The 8,914-nt window shown below is 46.9% G+C and overlaps 1 long non-coding RNA gene and 2 other non-coding genes across 3 annotated transcripts; 2 read left to right on the top strand and 1 right to left on the bottom strand.

Annotated features, from left to right (window-relative positions):
* Positions 1–580: 580 nt before the first annotated feature.
* Positions 581–7,424, bottom strand: LOC125612589. Its single transcript, XR_007343033.1, has 3 exons — positions 7,305–7,424; positions 5,500–5,555; positions 581–919 (listed from the first exon to the last, which is right to left on the bottom strand). It is a non-coding gene; the product is annotated as an uncharacterized LOC125612589 (long non-coding RNA).
* On the top strand, positions 1,811–2,001 carry LOC125613043. The gene has a single exon (XR_007343537.1). It is a non-coding gene; the product is annotated as a U2 spliceosomal RNA (small nuclear RNA).
* A 319-nt stretch (positions 7,425–7,743) lies between the features above and the next one.
* On the top strand, positions 7,744–7,934 carry LOC125613021. Its single transcript, XR_007343535.1, has one exon. It is a non-coding gene; the product is annotated as a U2 spliceosomal RNA (small nuclear RNA).
* Positions 7,935–8,914: the final 980 nt, after the last annotated feature.

Below are 8,914 nucleotides of genomic sequence, written 5' to 3'. Positions count from 1 at the left end.
AAAAAAAAAAAGGAAGGCAAAGGTAGAGGCTGAAGTTTTCAGTGGCTTTTTTTTTTTTTTTGGGGGGGGGGGGGTAACATGGATTGAACCCAGGGGTGCTTAACCACTGATGCACATCCCCAGACCTTTTCATATTTTATTTAAAGACAGGGTCTCACTAAGTTACTTAGGGCCTCCCTATTTTGCTGAGGCTGGCTTTGAACTTGATGATCCTCCTTCCTCAGCCTCCCAAGCCTCTGGGATTAGAGGCATGTGCCCCAGGGCCTGGCTGACATCTTCCTTTCTGGCAGAGCTATTCCTACAGTTTGAACTCAGGGATGGAAAATGCACCCTGCTTGACCTTTTTGTGTGAGTATGTAATATGAAAGTGAACATTATCTAAGCAAAATTTTAATGACATTCTCCATACATTTACTGAGGGCCTGGCAAGAGGTCCAAAGTATGTGGAAGCAGGAGGAGGCTGCAGGGTAGGAAGATTAAGAAGAGCTCATCTGAAGCCACCTTAAGGCCTTGTTCAGCCTTGCCTCATCCATCTTGTCAGTGGGGTGTCTTCCACATGGACACATCAGTGCCTGAAATAAAGGAAAGCAGAAACTCAGGGAGGAGAAGGGAATTGCCAGAGGGGATTAGGACAGGCTGGGGCTGGGGCTGAGGAGTCTTGAAAGCAATGTGCAGAGGTGGCTGAAAATTTGAAGGAAGTGAAGGGGGGGTCATCTCAACAGAGGAGCCAATGGTAGAATGGTACTCTCTAGAAAACTTACCCTTTATGAAGGACTGAGCTGACATGGACATGCAGGAGCCTGGGGAGTTACCAGAGACAAGAGAAGATGGAAGTGATTCCTTCTGTGCCCTTGTTGGAGGGTGGTTTTTGGCCTCCCAGGCCAAGTCTTTATGGAGTATAAAAGACAACTCCTAGGCCCTGTAGACACAAATAAGGGGATATGGCCCCAGTCCCAGAAAGAATGTCAAGACCAAGAAGCAAGATTCCAGGCTTGGGTTCAAGGCTTTGTGAGAAGCAGAATGGGGGCCTTGACTGCAATTAAGAGGTATTTTGGGGCTGGGGATGTGGCTCAAGCGATAGCGCGCCCACCTGCGGCCCAGGTTCGATCCTCAGCACCACATACAAACAAAGATCTTGTGTCTGCCAAAAACTAAAAAATAAATAAATATTAAAATTCTCTCTCTCTAAAAAAAAAACCACTTCTTTTAAAAAAAATCCTCTCTCCTCAGATCTTGCTTTTTTCTTTCTTTTTTTAAAATTTATTCATCTATTTATTTCTTACATACATGACAATAGTGAAGTGCATTACATTCATAAATATCCATTCACAGCACAATTTTTCGTAACTATATAAAGAATGTTCACGCCTAATTATGCCATTACACATGAGCTCTCTTATTTTTACATACAATTCTTAATACACCTTTATATCACAATTTATCATATCTCTGTTTGTATATAATGTATGTTGACAGCAAATTCACATCTTCATACCGGGGTTCTGTTTTTGTCAGTGGGTGCGCTGAAGAGAGGAAGTCCCTTGCGGTAGCCACGCCTTCCTGGGGACGGGGCGGGGTATGCAAAGTAGTGGAGGCATCCTCCGCCCTGAAACGCCGGAGCCGCTAGAGATTGTCAAAATTGCTTGTTCCAGGTGGGGCCAATAGTGAACCTGCACGTGGGCCCAGTGGATCCCGTGTGAGTCCGAAAGAGACACGGGGAAAAGAGAGTAGGAGTAGGCGTGGCGGTGCTCACCGCGAGTTGAAAGTGGGCGAGCGGAGGGTGGTGAGGGCGAAGGGCGACTGGTACACCATCGCTTCTCGGCCTTTTGGCTAACATCAAGTGTAGTATCTGTTCTTATCAGTTTAATATCTGATACGTTCTCTATCCGAGGACAATATTTTAAGTGGATTTTTGGAGCAGGGAGATGGAATAGGAGCTTGCTCCGTCCACTCCACGCATCGACCTGCTATTGCAGTACTTCCAGGAACGGTGCACTCCTCTGGGGAACCTGCATACTGTTTTAAAAATCAGCCTCTACACTGCTCCTTCAAAGAGCTTTCTTGGTTTTGCGTTTTTCTCTTCCCTGGTTTTTATCGAAATATTTTCGTTTCTTACCAAAGCAAGTCAGTCTCTCATGCAGCGTTCTGCTCCTTTTCATTTTCTTGCTAAAAACTGAACTATTTCAACTACGGTTTTCAGCTTAGTCTTTGACCATCATGTCCCCTTTCCGTTGCACACCAAGATTGCTACAGTGCCTTCCAGGAGGGATTGTCCTAGTGTTTCTTGTTTTTTTAAGGCTCACATAGCAAATTACTATTCGCCTGTTAGGTCTGTGCTAAATTAAACACGAAGCCCACTGGAGAATCCTAAGTTTGAGGCCAACATCAACAGCTGAACAAGGCCCTAAGCAACATGGTGAGAGCCTGTCTCAAAATGAAAAGCAAAGGGCTGGGGATGTGACTCAGTGGTAAAGTGTCTCTGTGTTCAATCCCCAATACCAAATAATAATAATAATAATAATAATAAAGGAGTCCAAGAAGATCCACCTGGAACCTGGGCAAAGGTCATGAGCTATTTAACTCAGTTGTGTATTGCTGGTACCTGGGAATTGCACTGGACTGCGGTGACTGGGTGATGACAAAGATGTCAGTGCCCTCAAAAGTTTTATTCCCTACAATGTGAAAGAAAAATTATATTCCTGATACCTGTACAAGATGGCCAGGCCAGTTTGTTAATATTCCAAAGGGGCTAATGGTGATAGATAGGTACAGGTAGGTACGGGGAAATGAAAAAGAGAGAGAGAGAGAGATTTTTTACTGGAAATGAGCAGATGCTGCCTGCTTTCTGAATAAATGCTGAGGCTCTGGCTCAGCAGTAGCACACTTGCCTGGCATGTGTGAGGCACTGGTTCAATTCTCAAAACCGCATTGTATAAATAAATAAAGGTCTATAGACAACTAAATATTAAAAAAAAAAAAGGAAGGCAAAGGTAGAGGCTGAAGTTTTCAGTGGCTTTTTTTTTTTTTTTGTAACATGGATTGAACCCAGGCATGCTTAACCACTGAGCCAAATATTGTTTTGCACATGGAAAAAGAATGTAACTTTCTAATATGTGAATAGCTCCTAGATGGGTGTGGTATAACATACCTCTAAGCCCAGAGACTCTAGAGATTGAGGCAGGAAGATCATAGGTCTGAGGCCAGCCTCAACAACTTAGTGAGGCCCTAAGCCATTTAGTGTCTGAAGAAGGGGGAGGACTGGGAATGTGTCTCAGTGGTAAAGTGCCTCTGGTTTCATTCTCCACTACCAAACAAACAAAAAAAAGCACCTATGGGGCTGGGGCTCAGTGGTAGCGTACTCGCCTGGCATGTGTGAGGCACCGGGTTCGATTCTCAGCACCCCGTATAAATAAATAAAGATCTATCAACAATTTAAAAAAAAAAAGCACCTAGAGATAATAATAAACGACAAAACACACACATTAGGAGAAATAAAATGGGCAAGGGCCAAGCATGGAAAGTTCACAGGAAAGAAGAAGAGGTTCTAAAGCAGATATATAAAATTAAATAAAAACTCCACTGAAAGGCAAATTTTCCCCTCAGGGATTGGCAATTTTGCAAAAATGTGATATCGTGCCTGCTGGTGAGACCGGGGCAACATGCACAGCTTCTCAGTTTTCACTGTGCCCTTGGAGTCGGTGTCCTGCAACAGAAATTGCCAAATCTCTAGCCTGGTGCTGCAGCACTGAGGGGTCACAGGCACCCAGAGGAAGCCTCCCTAACATCATGTGCTTCTGTTTCCATCTCTTGAGGTGATCTGGTCTGTGCACACATGGGACAATCACGTTAAACCTCACGGCTGATCACAAACCAGAAAGTGGAGTCCTTAGTTTGCAAAGAGAGATATTCCATTCCAACGACCTGCACCCTCATGCCTACAATGCCGCACACCCCCTTGTCAGGAAAACCAAATCAGTGAGCAGAAGGCAGCCTGATGCACACAGAACTAACCAGGAATCATGGGATGGGGGAAGCCCACAGAGTCCCTTGAGGTGTGGCTGAGCACATTATATACATCGCCTCATTTGACCCTCACATATTCCTTCAGCAAATAGCCATTATATGCCAAGTCATGTCAGGCTCTGTCCTAGGGGCTAAGAATACAGGATCAAAGGAAATCTCAGCCAAAAATAAAAGAAAACAATCACCCAGTCATACCAGTATATTTGCGAATATGCTATACAGCCATGTGTCTATATTTCTATCCTGGGAATTGTCTTTTACCTTTTTAGAGGTACTGGGGTCCAAACCCAAGGGCCTCACTCATGCTGGGCAAGCACTCTACCACTTAGCTACATCATCCCCATCCGCACATTTTCTATGTACATTACAAAAGATAACGAATGGCATGAAACAAAGAAAGCCAGGCAAAGCGGGACATGAAGTAGAATGCCCACGATGGGCGGGGGCAGGTTGTGCACAGCACTGTAAAGTGGACATTATTCCTATTTTACAGATGAGAAGTGGCTTTCTCCGGTGTACACTTAAGAGATGCGTATTCACTCCTATTTCCCCCATAGCTTCAAAAGCAGCCTACTTAGAGAAGTGTCATCATCACCCCCACTATACAGTTAAAAAACGAAGACACCGGGTGCAGCGGCACAAGCCTGTAATCCCAGCAACTTGGGAGGCTGAGGCAGAAAGGTTTGCAAGTTCAGTCCAGCATCAGCAACTTAGCAGGACCCTGTCTCAAAATAAAAAATAAAAAGGGCTGGGGATGTGGCTCAGTGGTACAGTACCCTAGGTCAATCCCCCGTGTAAAAAAAGAAAAAGAGATCAAAAAACATGAAGACACCCCACCCCATGTAATTAAAAGAAGCTTGGGTTCAAATTGTGTGACCTTGCTGCATATTAGCTGTGTGACATTGGTCAATTGATTAGGCTCTCTGAGCTAAGTTCTCAGCCTAAGACAGTGCTGCCTGCTAGAGATACATGAGCCGTGTGTGTAATATTAAATTATCGAGGAGGCACGTTCTTTGTGTTCAATTTAGGATGATTTTATTTTTTGGATGTATTCGGGAATTACAGAAATATATTCATTTTTTTGGGGGGGGTGGTGGTACTGGGGATGGAACCCAGGGCCTTGTGCATGCTAGACAAGCACACTACCACTGAGCTACATCCCCAGCCCTACAGCAATATATTCACAAATACCTAATTATTACATTCAACAAATAGCATCACAACACAGAAAATGCAAGCAAGTACCTCAGTGGACTTTAATTTTACGTGGTGCTGAGGATCGAACCCAGCACACCCCCCCCCCATGCAAGCCAGGCAATTGGGCTACCGCTTCAGCCACATCCCCAGCCCAAAACCAAGCACCTTAGAACAGGTTTCATTTCACATATCTCAACTGCCCCAACCGTGACCCAGGTACCATTGAGTCTGGGTCTGCTGTCCTAGCAATGAAGCACAGGGTGTGCACTAGTAACCTACCTGTGAGACAAATCTTCCTCAGGTCAAGGCAGTATCTAAAAGCATGGATCAAAAGGCTGGGGACATAGTGGTTTTGAAAGGGAAAAAAAAAAAAAAAGAGGGGAAATCAAGTTTAGTATCTTGAAATAATATCTATTTACCTTGATAAATCCAAAACCTTGCTTGAACACCACACAGATGTAAAATCACAAACGAGATGTTCCACATTTGAACACTGTATTTTACACTCACAGCACCACTGAACTACAAGGAACCACCTTTCCAGGGCTCCATGTGGCCCGTGGTTGCCATTCAGCACCGGTCAGGAGAATGGAGGTGATGATAACAAGGCGTGGACCAGGGTGGAGTGAAAGGAGCCAGACAGGGGCCTTGAGCAAAGAAACAAACACGCACCCCCCCCCCCAAAAAAAAAAAAAAGCCTTGGTAATCAAGATGCATATTTTGATCGTCTTGATGGGTAAGATACATTGCACTAAAATATTATTTATCTCCATTACTGGAAAGTTTTTAGAGGGGCACTCCCTTAAAATGTTATCCTAGAAGACTTGGCTCAGTCTAAACTCGGCCCTGGACAATAACACCCACCTCACGGTGGAGCGGACTGAAAGATGCAGTACACAGAGAGCGCTCAGTTTCTGTTGGTCCTGGCTATTCATCAGGCTTTCCGCCTGGCAGGGGGAAAATGACTGACTGAGCGTCAGTCCTACACCCATGATAGCCTCTTGCTTTTCTGCGATCAAACCAAAGAAACTGAAGTGCTGTAGGCAAAGAGAATGGATGGGAAAGGCAAATGCCGACTCTGCCGCAGAGAGAAACTTTACCCCAGCCTTTCCCGGGGGCCTGATCCCCACTTCCCCAGAGCATCCCTACTCAGGTGTCCGGCCTTAGCCCCTATACAGCTTGTAGCCTCCTCCACGCGTCTTCTCTGGTTCATTCCCTGGTGTCCATCACGTCCTCTCCCACGGCTTCCTTCCTCTACAAAGGTTAGCTGAGCACTCTCAACTGCTGGCGTTGACAGGACTAGTACCCATGAGGGCCACGGCCCTCTAGGGCCTCATGTTTCGGTGGGGGAGATGAGGAATGGCTCCAAACGGCGGGCGAACGGTGTGCCTGCCGTAAAATAACAGGGTGCAATCAAATGTACAGGATGGATGCCGATTACATTTGAGTGTGGTGAGGAAGGGCCCTTCCTTAAGGAAGACGTCCTGGAGGAGGCGACACCCAAACGGCTCTCTCCCTGCGATTAAGAAGCAACTCAGTGAGAACCTATCTCTAAATAAAATACAAAAATAGGTCTGGGGGGTGTGGCTCAGTGGTCGAGCGAGTGAACTCATTCAATTCCCGGTACTAAAGGCACTCGCACACACACACACACACACACAAAAGAGCTGGGGATGTAGCCCAGCGACCAGGTGAGAACCAGGGGGAAAGGAAACAGCGTCGATTTGTACAAGCGCCAATAGAAACCGGTTCTGCAGCTGGGGGGAATCCCCTCCCTCTGCCCTGCGGGGCTCGCCCCACCGGAAAGAGCTCGCAGCCTTCCCCCTTGCAGAGAGGACCTCCGGACCGCCCTGACTCAGAACAAGCCTCTCCAGACGGGTCAGGTCCGAAGCTGGTCTTCCTCTCCTCTGGCAAAGAACAAATTAAAACCATACAGTCAGGGCTGGGGTTGTGGCTCGCCTAGCACGCGCGAGGCCCCGGGTTTGATCCTCGGCACCACATAAAAATAAGTAAATAAATAAAAAGAAATCATCAAGAATATCTCAAAGGACTGAAATTATAAAAACAACAATACCAAAACATACAGCCTGGGCGTCTTTTGCGAATGTCTCTCAATGGCGTCCTCGGGGAAAATTGGGCCCGCTCACAGCCAACAACTCCTTCCGGCATTCAGCCCCCTCTAACCGCTCAGTCCCAGTCCCCCCCGGGTTCTGTTTTTGTCAGTGGGTGGGCGCCAGAGAGGAAGTCACGGGGCAGCCATGCCTCCCCGGGTAAGGGGCAGCGCAGGCGCATGCAAAGCAGGGGAGGACTCCACAGCCCCGGAACGCCGGAGCCGCGAAGGACTGTTAAAATTCCTTGTTCCAGGTGAGGCCAATAGTGAAACTGCACGCGGGCCCAGTGGAGCGCCGTGCGAGCCTGAAGGAGACAAGAGAAAAAGAGAGTGGGAGTAGGCGTGGCGGCGCTCACCGCGAGTTGAAAGTGGGCGAGCGGAGGGCGGTGAGGGCGAGGGGCGAGTGGTACGGTATCGCTTCTCGGCCTTTTGGCTAAGATCAAGTGTAGTATCTGTTCTTATCAGTTTAATATCTGATACGTCCTCTATCCGAGGACAGTATATTAAATGGATTTTTGGAGCAGGGAGTTGGAGTAGGAGCTTGCTCCGTCCACTCCACGCATCGACCTGGTATTGCAGTACCTCCAGGAACGGTGCACCCCTCTCAGGGATCTTGACGTTTGGTTTTAATGTTAGACTCGAGAATCAAACTGGTTATGTGTTTCTTGCCAGTGTCTTTTTCTTTTATTCTTCTTCTGTTTGGTTGTCTTGCTCTCAGGTGCTAGGGCGTGCGTTCGAACATCCTTCCCCGAAGTGTTTTCACGTGTGTCTAGTTTGGTATTTTTCTCTTCAGTCTTGAGGATTCTTAAAGTCCTTGTGTCTCTTTTCTCTTACTCCAGTCCAAACAAAGGGTTTCAGGAGGAATTGTGGTCCTTTCGGTCTCACTTACTTCTAGTCCTAGCGTTTCCTGGTTTGAGTTTGCCCTTCTCTTACGCAGGTCTATCCTAATGAAGTGTGTCCCCTCACCAATTAAGCGAGGTCCTAAGCAACTTGGTGAGAACCTCTCAGAATGAAAAGTAAAGGGCTGGGGATGTGACTCGGTGGTAAAGTAACAGATCAATCCAAGCAGATCCACCTGGACCCTGGACCCTGGCCAAAGTCACGGGCTATTCAACTCACTTGTGTGTTGCCCGCACCTGGGAATTACACTAGATTGCGGTGACTGAGTGACAACAAAGATGTCACTCAGTGCCCTCAGAAGTTTTATTACTTCCAACGTTAAAGAAAAATTATATTCCTGATTCTTGTACAAGATGGTGAGGCTGCTTTGTCAAGATTGAAGTGGGGTTGTGGTGATAGATAGGTACAGGGACCACCCCAATGTGGGGTGAGATTGGATTCAACTCCAGGGATAAGTGGAGGTTTGCAGACAAACTGCAGAGGGGCCGGCTGGGTGCAGTGGATGGACAATTACTAAGAGAAAACACCTGGGGTTGAGGGGGAGAGCAGGGACACATACTCCTAAATAGCAAGGTAGCATTCCAAGGGTTTAGTCCTTCAAGAAATATTTAGTGGATAGCCACGCATGGCGACCCACACGTGTAATCCCAGTGACTCAGGAGGCTGAGGTAGAAGAATCGAAAG

Source organism: Marmota marmota, unplaced genomic scaffold (genome assembly GCF_001458135.2).
Source record: "Marmota marmota marmota unplaced genomic scaffold, marMar, whole genome shotgun sequence".
Classification (NCBI taxonomy): Eukaryota; Metazoa; Chordata; class Mammalia; order Rodentia; family Sciuridae; genus Marmota; species Marmota marmota.
This window is presented reverse-complemented; position numbering and strand designations above follow the sequence as displayed.